The sequence below is a fragment of the Stigmatopora nigra genome, chromosome 23 (genome assembly GCF_051989575.1).
Source record: "Stigmatopora nigra isolate UIUO_SnigA chromosome 23, RoL_Snig_1.1, whole genome shotgun sequence".
Classification (NCBI taxonomy): Eukaryota; Metazoa; Chordata; class Actinopteri; order Syngnathiformes; family Syngnathidae; genus Stigmatopora; species Stigmatopora nigra.
In genome coordinates this window covers 7,460,082-7,474,195 of record NC_135530.1, presented here as the reverse complement: position 1 = coordinate 7,474,195, position 14,114 = coordinate 7,460,082, and the positions used below count along the sequence as shown (strand labels likewise).

General features: G+C 44.6%; 1 long non-coding RNA gene across 1 annotated transcript; it reads right to left on the bottom strand.

Annotated features, from left to right (window-relative positions):
* Positions 1–60: 60 nt before the first annotated feature.
* On the bottom strand, positions 61–1,010 carry LOC144181125 (uncharacterized). Its single transcript, XR_013324617.1, has 4 exons — positions 864–1,010; positions 682–778; positions 333–604; positions 61–247 (listed from the first exon to the last, which is right to left on the bottom strand). It is a non-coding gene; the product is annotated as an uncharacterized LOC144181125 (long non-coding RNA).
* Between the last annotated feature and the right edge of the window lie 13,104 nt (positions 1,011–14,114).

Genomic DNA, 14,114 nt, shown 5'->3' with positions numbered 1-14,114 from the left:
AGCACAAGTCATGTTTGTTCCCCCGCCAAGATGACTTTCAAAAATGAGAACATACACTCAGGGGGATGAGCGGAGAGCAGCTTACCCAGGCAGCTAGTGGGGGCAGCGGGCATGGCGTGACAGATCCACAGGTGAACCTGACATTCTCACTCCACCTCTCTTCTGCTTGTGCTCTCCTCTCTCTTGTGCGCTGGAAACTTGGGGAACCGCAAAGCAGTGCAGTGCGTTTCCAGGCGGCTGAGCTGCACTAAATGACAAATAGCCAAGAGAGTGGGACTAAGGTTAGGCATAGGTGACCCCCGCGTGAGGGCGGCTGGAAGATTCTGGCATACCCGCCACTGTGTAAGCAGTGTGTGTGATGACGCTGGCGGTTGCGGGCGTGTGGGAGCTGAAATTGTGACATAGGGTGTAAAAAAATAAAAAAATTTGCATGGCGGAAGAAAAGAGTTGTGGGGAGGGGGGTGGTGGGGGGACAGTGCATTCAAAGCCGGCTCAGACAGGACTGGGTTCCGTATTGTAAAGTGGTCGAGTGGTATTCGCCACCGCGGTCTGTTTGAGAATTATATGAGGAGGGCTGAGGCACATTTTCGGATGTCACTCCCACCTGAGGAAAGGCGACCGGTTATTTTCACCAGCGGAGAAGAATATCTTCGGTGTGTGTGTGTGTGGATACACAATTACCTCAGAGAGTTGGGTGTCAATAAGTAGTTGAGGAACTGCGTGGGTAGGGGGGAAAGGAGTCTGACTGTTCAAATGGTTGAGTTCAAAAAGATACTATCTGTCAGAAATCAAAATCAAAATATATATATAGCAGCCAATGAATGCAAATTTAAAGAACAGACAGAAATTACTATGACACTAGCCTCAGGAGTCAGGTTTGCAGTGCCTTGGGAGTGGGTGGACCGCTGCCACCGGGATCTCCAAGCACTCCTTGAAGAAAAATCTCAGCATGCCAAAGTAAGTCAACGTTCACATCCACCCCAAAATACTTTCTGCCTCATTTTAGGAAATTCAAGGTCTGTATCTACTTTTGCTGTAATAAGGGGATTCATTCAGTCGTTTTACTTTTTTGTTCTCTCTGAATAATATAAAGTGGAAAATGATTTATTTTGACGCTACATGAAGAGGAAGTTGTTTGGTTTGGCGTCAGCGATGTAATGTCTATTTGTGCAAAACTACTTTTCCCGTGAGAACAGGAAGTTAAATCATTTTTAAGAGAAAAACATTTCAAAAGGACAAGATTAAAGTTGCAATAGGATTTATTTTGACGCCAGGTGATGGGGAACTTGTTTTTTCGCATTTAGTTTTTGACACAAACATCACGGGTGAACCATTCATTTTAATCAAGGCAGATGAGATGTTTACGTCAAATATCACAAAGACAAAAACGGGGAGTGCTTGAGAAAAGAGGGGAAAAAAGCTAGGGGGCGCAAGCGAGAAACTTGTCATAGAGAGTGTAGCTCTCTCATTTAATGCTGTTTATGTCAAAAGTCACATCAGCAACAGCATAGGTTGGAGACAGTATAGATCAGGGGTGTCAAACATACGGCCCGCGGGCCAGATCCGGCCCGTCTGGTGGTTTGGAACGGCCCGGGGAAGAAAGCTGCATTGTATAAAAAATATGAATTTTCTTTAAAATGTATAGTTCTTTTATTATCCGCTAGGGGGCGCAGTGTTTTAGTTCGTGATGAACATGAATTAACATTGATTTATGTTATTTTCTTGTTCATAATATATTGTTCATAGAGTAAAAGGAAAATTCTGTTAATAAGCGTTTTGATAGGTTACCCATTCTTTGCACTAATTATTAGTATTAGTGACTAATACAAAGGAAAAAAGTGGGCTTATTGTTAGTTCTATGTAATTTTGCAAGGAGTTTACTGGTCCAGCCCGCTTGATCTCAAATTAAGCTGTATTCGGCCCACTGACCAAAGGGAGTTTGACACCCCTGGTTTATATACACAAAACATTTAGTTGTCAATGTACAGCGAGTTCTTATAAAGTAAACATGTTAACTAAATACCTCGATGGCCACTTTTTTTCCTGCTCATATTTTCAAGTGAATACAGCAATTGTTTTAAAGTTTAAGGGGTTGCCTGCCTTGTTAATGCTAACACATTGAAATGGAACCAGAGTTAAAGAATTTGCAGGATACATAAGGTGAATATGGAAATGTTTGAGCTACAATTAATACCAATACACTGTACATTACTTCAACAAGAGGACAAGCAAGCTCCAGCTAACGTTTAAAAATAAGTTCATGCTAGCAGCTAGCATATCACATTGTCATAATCAATCAAGATTCACTTCCTGTCCTTATTTAAACCCTTTTTAGTTGTCAGTTCAACAGATTTGCTCATTTGGTTTCTCCTGATTCCTGATTTTGACTCCCTTGGCTGCCGGTGATTGTAACTGCTGAGGCAGTGGAGTCCTTTCTTTCCTTAGAATGCACATGGTTTAGTGCAAAGTAAAGTTTGATTGTCCCAGGTTCACCTGGCAATGTGAGTATGTTACTCCTTGTTATATTTAGTATTTATGTTGGCAAAGTTAAAGATTTTGGGTTGCATAGGGGGACTTGAGATAAGATTAGATACCCCGGGGTATACGTATAGTTTGTGCATTTAGACACGTAGGGATGGATGGATGAAGAAAAGATCAGAGAATGGTTGAGAGAAATTTAAGTGAAGAGACCAGGTGGCTTTTTTCAAACAGCTCCGTCCCTGTTGATCAACGACTCCATGCGCTCACATATCACCGATAATATCAAAAAAACAAGTGAAGCGCACTAATTCAGTGCATGCCGTCATACCAGGTGGATTGACAAAAGAACTCCAGCCGCTAGATGTTGGTGTAAACAGAGCATTTAAAGCCAGACTGCGTACTGCGTGGGAGCAGTGGATGACAGAAGGCGAACACACATTCACCAAAACGGGGAGACATCGCCGGACGACATACACCACCATCTGTCGGTGGCTCGTAAATGCCCGGGCTGATATATCAGTCTCAACTGTGGTCCGAGCTTTCAGGAAGACGGGAATTGTCCCCGAACTGCCACGACACAATATGCAGACAACTGGAGCCTTCCCGCGCCATGTCGTGTCAAGCCAGCTCTTCGGAGACGGCTATACAAATCCAGATCTGCCACACCCAGACTGCCACAAGGGAGAACTCACCGAGTTTTTTCGGCCGACGGAGCTGCACGTCCCGCGCTGCATCTCCGTGATCTTCTCCTACTAGCGGGCGACATCGAGAGTAACCCGGGCCCACCATGTCCATGGTGTGGCAAGGGATTTCGTCGTGACCAACCTCCAATCGACTGTCCGGGTTGTCAACGCTCCTTCCACAAACGTTGCACTGGCCTGACTCGACCTAAGCAAAAGAGTCCCATAAGCTTCCTGTGTCGGCTTGGTCGGGGGAAAACCGCCGAACCACGACATCAACCTACAGTCGCCAACGACGCTCGATGCTCCGTCTGCCCACGAAAGATTCCGAGAGGAACCACACCCAACTTCTGTCAAAATTGTACCCTCTTGAATTGAACTCTCTCGGGCTGAAGCTACGGACCTAGCCCGATTCCGATGCTGTCATCATACATCCCTACGACGGTGGCAACACCTCACGAGGAAGACAGAAGATCCTCGCTGCAGATTATGCGGCGAGGAGGAGGAATCGTCGGAACATCTCTGGCTGCGGTGTCCGGCACTGCTCGCAGAACGACACCAACGTCAGATCGGTCAAACAATGTCAGAACTCGTCTCCCACCCCCAAGGCAGTCTACCGCATGTGAGGACCATCCTCAGGCGGCTGAGGTGATTTAACAACAACAACAACAACAACAACAACAGCGACACTGACTCGATTGATTGACTTGATGCGATGGAGCCGGACGTGTTGGATGGCCCATTCAGTGAGATGGTCAATTCAAACACTTCAGAAGAAGAAGTCAAGGAATTCTTAGATGAGGAGCTGATAGAGTGAGCTTCATGTTTTTCTTTTGTGTGTTTACAGTTTACAGTTATCCTACCGCTTTATTGTTTTTGCACATGACGGGTGTCACTATATTGCGATTGCACTAACGTTTAATTTACCATAACAGTATGAGACGGTTTTGTGTGTTGACTAAATGGAGGAAAAGTAAAATGTTATGCCTTGCTGTTGTTCATAGATGTTAAAGATGTGTCACGAAAATGCTTTACCTCAGAGAAAATCATAAATACAGCCGTTTATTCATTTTGGGAGTGAATGGAGTTGTGGAAAGCTTGTTTGTAATCTATTAGTAAAGTTTGACTGACCTATCTGACTGTTTTGTTGACATTCTCTTTAGCGGGGCACTATCTAACGGTTGCATAGCGTAACTACAGCCTATACTGCCGCGCATTATAATCCGGTGCGCCTTATAGTCGTGAAAATATGGTAATATGAACGTAGATGTTGATATCGATCAGTGCTTCTCAAATAGTGGGGCGCGCCCCCCTGGGGTGGGGGGGGGAGGCGTGGTGCGATACCTGGGGGGGGGGGCACGTGTAACCCTGGGGAACAGGATTTTATATGGCCGTACTAGTATAAAGTGTAATTGCACATTCACTACAGTGGATGGCAGTGGCGCTCTCATTGTTACTTCTGTCATGTTTGTGAGAGTGCAACATTTCACGAGACAATAGTTGCCTTGTTAGTGTTGAGTAGCCTGAACAGAAAGCTTCGACTGCGTTCTGTCTATAGCCTCCGTTACTCAACAACCCCCAACATGGAAAAGTTTTTAACAGGGATGAAAAGAAAAGCAGAGAGAGACAAAGATAATGAGACAAAAGAAAGTCACCCAAAAGCTAAGACGAGGAAATACGACGAAGCGTATTTAGCGCTTGGCTTCACTGTGACCACAGTTGGAGAAGAGGAAAGACCGGTGTGTTTGCTGTCTAAAAACGCTCGTAGCGGACAGCATGAAGCCAAATAAATTAGCGCGTCACTTAAATACATTACACCCCAATCACGCCGATAAGCCGCTAGTTTTTTCAGCGAAAACGTGCTGAATATTGCCAACAGTCATCCCGCTTTGTGAATGCTACTTCAGTAAACAATCGAGCGCTGTTAGCATCATATAAGGTGGCGTACCAAATTGCGCAGTGCAAAAAGCCCCACACCATAGCAGAGGAGCTGATACATCCTGCAGCATTAGACATGGTCTCTGTCATGCTGGACAACGCCAGTGCAGCAAAACTAAAAACTATCCCTCTGTCCAATGACACTGTCGACAGACGTATAGATGACATTGCTAACAATCTACAAGAACAGCTGGTAGATAAACTCAAAGACAATTGTTTTGCCTTACAATTTGATGCAGCAACTGACAGCAACAAAGACTGTCTGTTTATTGCTTATGTACGTTTTGACTTGTCAAAATCCCTGTGTGAGGATCTACTTTTTTGTAAATATGTCAGAGACAGAGCCACAGCTGAAGAGCTATTCCAAATTCTGGACTCCTTTTTGACTGAAAATTGGCTAAAGTGGGAGAACTGCATTGGTGTTTGCAGTGATGGTGCACAAACCATGGCAGGGAAGAATAAATGACTTAGGGCACCCATCAAGACAGCCTCACCTCATGCTGAGTGGACACACTGAATAATACACAGAGAAGCACTTGCATCCAGGCAACTTTCCCCTGAATTTAGTGAGGTTATGACTGACATCGTAGGTGTAGTCAATTTTATAAAGACCAGACCACTAAAAACAAGAGTCTTCTCTGCCATCTGTCAGGAGATGGGAGCTGAACATCAAGCTGTGCTTTATCACAGTGAAGCAAGGTGGTTGTCACGAGGAAAAGTCTTGTCCCGAGTTTTTGAGCTCAGAGAGCAAATAAGAGTGTTTTTGGAGCAGGTGCACAAGTATGAAATGGCAGAAAAATTTTGTGATGAGAACTTCCTGGAAAAACTGGCCTACCTAAGTGACATATTTGGAAAGCTAAATGAACTGAATCTACAGCTTCAAGGGAAAGATAAACACCTCCCTCAGGTCACAGACAAGATTAGCTCTTTCACCCGAAAGCTTGCAATGTAGGGAAGGCAATTTGATGAAGGAAACACTGATTCATTCGAGAACCTGCATGAATTTGTGGACACTAATGATTATGATGCTATCTCAGTGATTCCACACATTAAGCAGCATTTTTCTTCACTGATGGGATTCTTTAAAAAGTACTTCCCTGAAAACAGTTCCCAGTATGACTGGGTGAGAGACCCTTTCAGTGCACCAGCTCCAACTAGTTTCAGCTCTGCAGAAGAGGACCAGTTCATCGACATGACATCTGACTCCACATTGAGGCTGAGCTTCACATCACAGACACTCAGTGCATTCTGGCTGAGTGTAGAGAGGCAGTATCCACTCTTAGGGGAGAAAGCTATAAGCATTCTGCTTCCTTTTGCAACATCTTACCTTTGTGAGATTGGCTTCTCTGCTGTTGCTGCACTGAAGACCAAGTACAGGTCCCAGCTAAACATTGAGCTGGAGCTGAGAGTTGCACTATCATGCTTCAAACCTCGCTTCGAAAAGCTGTGCACTGCAAAACGTGCTCATTGTAGCCATTAATCTTGACTTCCCCCTCATTTTGATCAAAAAAGAAAGAAAAAATGAGCACAAATCGTTTAATTCATTTTTGTTTTGTAGGTTCAAGTGTTTTATATATTGTGCTCCTGAGTTAATGTTGCTGAACTGAATATAAATTAGTTATATTATTAAATATTATTAATTGATTTTATTTAATTTTGGCAATGGTGCAATAAGTTAGTCAAACATGTTTACAGTTTAAACAAGGATTTATTTATTTTTTATTTCAGGCATTGGTGCACTTAAAATCTTTTCTGTTGCAGACAGACAAGATTTAATAAAGTTACTCTTTGTAAGTTTGACTATATTTCTTTCTTTTTTTCCTATTCTTTAATGTTAATAGGGATAAAATGTTGTACTTATAACCATTTTATAAAATGATTTTATTTATAGTCACGGTGGGAAGTGTGTGTGTGGGGGGGGGGGGGGATAGTTTTCTTCTTGCTAGGAGGGGCCTAACAGAAAATAATTGAGAAGCACTGTCGTAGAAAATGCTCAGCAGTGACCTGCACACTCCAAAGGACCGTAGACTCCTCAATAGGTAGAGGCGGCTCTGGCTCCTTTTGTACAGGGCATCTATGTTTGTGGACCTGTCTAGGTTGTTGTTGGGGTGAATGCCCAGGTACTTCAAATTCTCCACAATTTCAATATCTGTACCTGGTGGAATCATTGTTGATGGGGATCTTCCAGGCCCCCCTCAAGCCCTCACAGCGTATGAGGGTTTTGAACGTGTTTGCAGCCCCCAGGATTATCTACCAGGCACCAGGCAGAGCTAGACAAGTTACCAGTGAGCATCCTAGCTCAGATCGACAACATCGTACGAAAGGCTGTGAAAGAATGGCTCCATTTACCACTGTCCATCTGCGATAGAATATTCTATTCACAAGCACGTGACGGAGGGCTATCCATGATGCGCCTGGTAAAAGCCATACCCATCATACATGTTAGGCACACCTGTAAAATGGTTGAATCCACCGACAAATGTACGAATAGGCTGGCTGTAAAAACCCTCCAAGAATCGAGCTGGAAGACAAAGTGGGCACGGGCCAGGTGGCAGTCCGGAAACTCTGCCCGTCATAGGTGATGACGGGGGAGTGTGTAGCAGTGCCGGGGGTCCTCCAGCTTTCCCAAACTGAGGGAATGACGAGATCCGGGCCTGGAGCTCGTTGCAGGTCCAAGGTGTCGGGATAGGACTGTTCAAAGGTGACAGGGTGTGCAATGCGTGGCTCAGCGACCCAGGGGCAGTGGGCTTTCGCAAATGCGACTATTTGGGAGCCCTGGCAGTAAGGGCCGGTGTCTACCCGTCACGGGAGTTCCAGACTTGTGGCATGGACAAGTCGAGAGAATCCTGCAGACGGTGCACAGCCAGGTTGGATTCATGCTCTAACCCTAACCCAAACATTTCAAAAGGACAAGATTAAAGTGGTAATAGGATTTATTTGGACGCTAGGTGGAGGGGAACTTGTTTTCGCGTTTACAATTTTTGAAACCAACGTCAAAGGTGATCATTTTATTTTAATCAAGGCAGATGAGATGTTTGCATCAATATCGCAAAGACAAAAACGGGATCATGGGATGGAAGGGGATGGCGTTAGCTCCATCGCAGCCTTTGTCAAGCACATTCAAAACCTCAACGCACGACTTGAACGACTCTGAACTGGGTGGTGGAGAGATACGAACCGGGAGTAGGCAACAGAGCCAGAGAACAGCCAGAGGTCAGGCTGGGCCAGGCATCTTCCTCAGCGATGTGCTACTTATCATGTTAACTAACGCCAGTACTGGTGTCCAGTATCAATTGGGTCGATGGTGCTGCGGTTGTTTGGACGTATCATGGCAATGATGCTATCACGCACCTGTCCCACAAGTCCCAGACAACGCAGTTTCCTAGCCCCCGCGTGTGGTTGCCCCAAAAACTTGCCGATGTTCCACCACATCATCCTACGTGCGCAAAGCGTGACTCTGCTGGCAGTTGGGTTCATTGACTTTGAAAAGGCTTCGAAACCATTGCTCATGAGCATATCCCATGTACATTTGCTACCAAAGACGTCGACAATCATGTTATCGAGTCGATCCGAAACTTGTACATGGGCTGCTTGACTAGGGTGAGCTGTAGTAGCGCCTTTACACAGCCCATAAAAATGAAGGTTGGCGTTAAGCAAGGTGATTCACTGTCGCCTCTGCTGTTCAACCTAAGTGTGAAGTATGAATGTATTTTATGCTTATTATTATTATGTCTTTTGGTTTATGTAGTGTAGTCACTTAGAGGGGGGTCACCCAGTGTTCCTCCTGCTCCTTTCACACCTCTCAATGAACAAAGCATATGGCATGGAAAACTACCCCAAGATGGAGTTGGAAAAGAGGACCCTGAGCATGCAAATGCCACTACAGGTATGAACCAAAATCACTTGGGTCCGATTGTCTCCCCACAGATGCAGACGAGAGCACAAAGAGAAAGAAGGGAAGAAAGACAACTCTTCCCTTCACTGGTGGCCTTCCAAGAACCTCACTCCTACCCACCACAATGGGCACCACCAGGTCAGATATATCCCATGGTTGAATTAGCAAATCCACATTTTCAGGTGAATGGAGATCAAAGTAGAACCATTCTCGTCCACCGTCCATGGACCGAGTCTGATTACACTGAAGCATGCAGAGGACTGGGAGACCCGATCAAGAACCTGACTGAATGGTCTAATAATTTTGAACAACTGAGACAAACCTTCCACCTGAACGGAGCAGAGACAAAAAGAGCGTTCATCATAAGTCTGAGACAACTTTTCCAGAGTGAGAGAAAATTTTGATGAAAGTGATAAACAAGGGAAAGTTCACCCACACGACTCAGATGACCTAACGCAGTCAGTAGAAGGAGTCCTGGCCTGAGTAGAGACCTGGCGCCCAACGCCATGTTATGATAAAATCAGGGCCACAAGACAAAAACCAGGAGAAGGAGTTCATAAATTTAGAGCAAGATTTGAGGAAGTTTTCAAAACCCATAGTGGGATTGCAGAAGACCAGAATGAGCAAGGAGTGTACCAAGCCCAACTAAGACAAACATTTCTGGAAGGGCTCCAGCCCGAAATCAAAGGTTTCGTACAAAAATACTGTATCACATACCGAACCTCGCCCATGAATCAACTCATGGAGTGGGTGATTCATGCTGAAGAGAGATACCGCCAAAAACAGGCAAGCTCAGGAATTAATACTCTGACCCAAGCCATGGCCTCGTTGGTGGACCAAGACTCATCACAAGTGTTCTACCAACGAGGGCGTGGGAAGGGAAGAGGTCGAGGAAGACCTGGCCCATCAAGATGGCGCATCAGACTCCCACAATCAGCATACTAACAAACACCTCATATGGGACAGTCACAAGACAGAAGTTGAAGTGGATGACTCGAGCAAATCCAAGAAAACATTTGACTGCGTGACAATATTACATACTCCTACAAGCTGAAGACTTCCCTACAGTCCCAAGTACACTTTGGGCCAAATCAAAAGCAGACGTAGGAAAAATGAACACAGCAAAAGAGGTAAGAATTCAACCCAAGACATCATTCCGACCAAGAGCCAAACAATATGCCTTCAAACCAGATGCTATAGATGGAATCAGACCAGTAATTAAAGAAATGCTCGAAGCAGGTATTCTAATTGAAAGTCCTACAAGCGAATGCAACACTCCCATCTTTCCCGTGAAGAAAGCAGAGACGGGTAAATGGAGATTGGTCCAAGATTTAAGACAGGTCAATACAGCAGTGGAAACAAGAGCACCCTGTGTTCCAGACCCACATACACTGTTGAATGTGTTAAAACCACATCAAAAATTATTTACAGTAATTGACCTAAGCAATGCATTTTTCTCTATTCCATTACACAAAACGGCCCAAGGCTGGTTTGGTTTCACGTTTGAGGGAATCAAATCCACATACACAAGGCTGCCACAGGGGTTCTGTGACAGCCCTACAATATTCTCACAAGAGATTGCAGCATGCATCAGTCAACATGAACATAAAGACACCACACAGATCCTAGTATATGTAGATGATATACTGATAGCCAGTCCCACAGAAGAGGAGAATAAAGAAGAATCCATCAGATTATTCAAGCATCTAGAGCGAACTGGCAACAAGGCGTCACTGACAAAACTGCAGTACTGCCAGGAGTCACTCACCTTCCTGGGACATCGGGTCTCACAGGAAGGAAGACAGCCAACAGATGGAAGACGAGAAGCCATCCAACAATGTCCGAAACCGCAGACAAAAAAGCAAATGATGGCCTTCTTAGGCCTAACTAACTACTGTCGGAGCTGGATTCCAAACTATGCAGAGCTAACTCAGCCACTGCTAAGCATGATTTATGCTACTGAGATGACAATGAGGGATCCAGTAACATGGACTGAAGAAGGGAATCGAACATTCCTAGAAGTAAAACAGCAAATTTTGGAATCAGGAGTCCTAGCACTTCCTGACTACGAGAAACCATTCACCCAAACTGTGACTTGCAAAGAGACTTTCATGACATCAGTGTTATTACAACCATATGGAACAAAGATGAGACCAGTAGCGTTCTACTCAAAACGTCTGGACCCAGTTGCAGCTGCTCTACCTTCGTGTGTACGAGCAGTGTGCGCAGCAGCATTAGCCGTCCAGATGACAGCTGAACTTGTGCTGTTCCATCCACTCACACTCTTAGTCCCCCATGAAGTGGATCTACAAACTAAAATGTCATTCCTGTCACCAGCAAGACACCTAGCCATCACAGCTACACTGTTATCGCAACCCCATCTCACCATCAAGCGATGCAATACCTTGAACCCAGCAACGCTGATACCAACTGAAGAAGACGGACGGAGATCCACACCAATGTGATGAAAGGACCAGCGAAAGCTGCAAACCTAGACCAGATCTTAAAGACACTCCTATTCCAGACAGCACCTACGTATATGTAGATGGATCAGTATCCAAATCAGAACAAGGGAAAAATCAAGTAGAATTCGCAGTCGTCACAGACAACGAATTTTTGTGTGCAGAAAAACTGCCATCTAATCTCTCAGCTCAAGCTGCAGAAATTATAGCGTTAACAAAGGCATGCACATTGTTTAAAAGTAAAAAGGTCACAATTTATACAGACAGCCAATATCCACACTCCACTCTACATGTATTTGGTGCACAATGGAAGAGGAGAGGGATGAAAACATCTACAGGCAAATCAGTAGAACATGCTGAACTGCTAAAACAAATGCTTAATGCAGTACTAATTCCCAGCCATATAGCTGTATGCAAATGTAAGGCACATACTAGAGGCAACGACAGAATTAGTAAAGGGAATGCCAGAGCAGATACAGCAGCTAAAGAAGCAGCACAAACATTTACTGCACAGTATACACAACAACAAAAGAATGAGTCAATCCCAAAAACAGTATTAATTGATATGCAAAACATTGCACCACAAAAAGAAAAAGATGCATGGATAGATGAAGGTGCAGAACAGTCTGCCGATGGTCTATACACAACAAAAGGCCTACCATGCTTACCAAAGAATTTATTCCAAATGGTAGCAAAACTGAGCCATGGGAAATCTCATGTCTCAACATGGTACAGCGTGTGTTTCATGTGCCAACAGGTCTAAATACCTACTTTAAATTTTTTTGTAGGAACTGTTTAAGTTGTTGCAGACAACGTGCAAGGTAACCTCAGACCCAAACGGGGCCAATGCCCAAAAGGTACGTACCCTTTTGAAATTATACACATGGATTTTATTGAATTATCCAAAAGTAACCACTATAAATACTGCTTAGTCTTGATTGACTCGTTCTCTAAATGGACTGAAATAGTCCCAGCCAGATCACCAGATGCATTAACGGTGGCGAAAGTCATCTGTAAACACATAATCCCAGAACATGGGATCCCCAGAATCATCTGGAGTGATAATGGCGCTCATTTTGTAAACAACATAGTCCAACAAATGGCAAACCATCTAGGAATAAGTTTAAAAAAACACTGCTCGTACCATCCGCAGAGTGCAGGACTGGTAGAGAGAACGAATGGTACGATAAAATTAAGACTTAAGAAAACCATGGAAGAAACAAAAAAGCCATGGCCAGAATGCCTACCAATTGTTAAAACATATATGCGGATAGTACCAACTAGCTCAGGATTAACACCTTTTGAAATAGTTCATGGAAGACCATTCCAACTCCCCCTATGGGAAGGTGAACCATGGCAAGAAACAAAGGGCGAGGCGGATCCACTCACAGAATGGATGGTAAAGATGTTTAGAGAAAAGATACATGTAAGCTGCCATTATCCCCTTTGTCCCCCTTGCAGGAGGTGGTGAAGCCTGGTGACCAAATCCTGATCCGAGCCATAAAAAGGAAGTCCTGGTCTTCTGCGCGCTGGGAAGGTCCGTTCGTGGTTCAACTCACCACCCCTACAGCGGTAAAGATTGCTGAGAGGTCTACGTGGATTCACCAATCTCAGGTCAAGGTGGTTCGAAACATAGGGGACTGTGAGTAGACTGCAAGCCGGACGGTACCAAAAGCCCTTGTCCGTGGAACATCATCAGACGTCTACTCACCTAAGAGAAGTCCCCATGAAGTACTGCAGTCAGGTAATTACCCCGTGCACGCGAAACACAACTAACAAAGATCAGTTCAATGCCACAGGAGCGCCCCCGGGTGCCACCTGCAGGGACTATTACACTCTCCCTGATGTAATGGGCACTGATCCCCGAGATGATGGGTATTGGATGTGTAGGTATACAGTATATTTGGGTTTGCCCACAGCATGGAATGGTCGCTGTGCAATGGTGCAGATAGTTCAAAATTCATTCCTTTTAAGGGGAGTGAAAATACCAGTAAGATATAAGAGATTTATACCTGTACAATTTAAACCACATGATTCAATTTGGGGTAGTGATGTCCCTGATGATCACAAATTATGGTCCACCTCCGAGAAAGTCATACTGTCACTACTTCCACAGATTGGAGTGGGTAAAGTTATGCTCCGTGTAGAAACATTGAATTATCGGATGGGACTGTTTATTAACCAAACTGTCAAGGCTCTACAGGGCATAGCAGATGAATTACAAGCCCTTAGAGAAATGGAGCTCCAAGACCGTATGGTCTTGGATTTGATAACAGCCAAGGATGGAGGTGTGTGCGCCATAGTCGGAGATCACTGTTGTACTTTCATCCCAGATGAAACCGGTGACGAAGGTAACATTACTCATGCAATCGCGGAAATGAAAGCCTTGGCCAACGCTATGGCCCAGGATCACTCAGCCATAGGTGCATCACTTTGGTCATGGTGAATATTCGGGGCGTGGTTCGCGATTCTGGTTAAATTTTTAACACCATTACTTGCAATTATGTTTCTCTTCTGTATTTTTTCAATGTGTATAATTCCTTGTATGAAAACTGTGGTTCGAAATACTATCCAGCATACGCTGGTAGCTTACAGCGACATACAGTGTCACCGCGTGACATGCCGTAATGAAGATTCTCCCACCATTTTGAAGTGCGA